Source organism: Saccostrea cucullata, unplaced genomic scaffold (genome assembly GCF_032062105.1).
Source record: "Saccostrea cucullata isolate Sc308-1 unplaced genomic scaffold, CSIRO_AGI_Scuc_v1 ctg13317, whole genome shotgun sequence".
NCBI lineage: Eukaryota > Metazoa > Mollusca > Bivalvia > Ostreida > Ostreidae > Saccostrea > Saccostrea cuccullata.
In genome coordinates, this window is record NW_026920499.1 from 5,644 (window position 1) to 6,509 (window position 866).

Below are 866 nucleotides of genomic sequence, written 5' to 3' on the forward strand. Positions count from 1 at the left end.
ATATTTTAGATTAACGCAACATTTGATATAATGAAGTTGAAATGTTAACCTCATGATATTTGCAAAATCTTGAATATATTTATCTATGCAGTCAAATTAAAATAAAACAATCAGTGGTCCGATTAAAATATGAAGCAAAAGCCCTGATAAATGTTATAAAGCTATTTATCGAGGAAAATTACTGCCGAACTCCCCACTTCAATTTGGCACAGTCACTTAAACGGAAGATTGTTTAGAGAAACATTTCGTTTTCTTTTGTAACAGGAAAGGAGAAAATGTATGGCTAGACCGGGAATCGAACCCGGGACCCCTGTATCTTCAGTCAGGTGCTCTACCAACTGAGCTACCAAGGCCAATATCCACGGCCCAAACCATTACATTCCTCCCTCCTTAAATGGTCTTCACCCTCGAAGACACAACCCAAGTTCCTAATCGCCCCTGGCAGGACTTTCACCTGCAATTCCACTTGGGTTGATTTGTCAACGGCACCAATTCTGTAACAGGAAAGGAGAAAATGTAAGACTGGACCAGGAATCGAACCCAGGACCCTGCATCTCTAGTCAGGTGCTCTACCAACTGAGCTATCCAGGCCGATATCCACGGCCCAAACCATTACACTTTTTTAATTTTTATAATTTGGAGATCGAAACACTCACATTTAATATGGAGTTAAAATATATGACTATGTTGGCCAATTCTAAAATGAAAAAAATGATGCCTTGATGCCGCCTTGCCCCCCCCCCCCCTCCCCAGATTTTTGCTTGCGATTTATGGGCACGTAAATAATGATATATGTGTGAAAGAACTTATTTTTTTTATTTACGTAAAACAAAATTTTGTAAAAGAAAAAATATGGGGTAAAAGGC

General features: G+C 39.0%; 1 non-coding gene across 1 annotated transcript; it reads right to left on the reverse strand.

The window, feature by feature from the left end:
• Positions 1 to 280: 280 nt before the first annotated feature.
• On the reverse strand, positions 281 to 354 carry Trnaf-gaa (transfer RNA phenylalanine (anticodon GAA)). The gene has a single exon. It is a non-coding gene; the product is annotated as a tRNA-Phe (tRNA).
• Between the last annotated feature and the right edge of the window lie 512 nt (positions 355 to 866).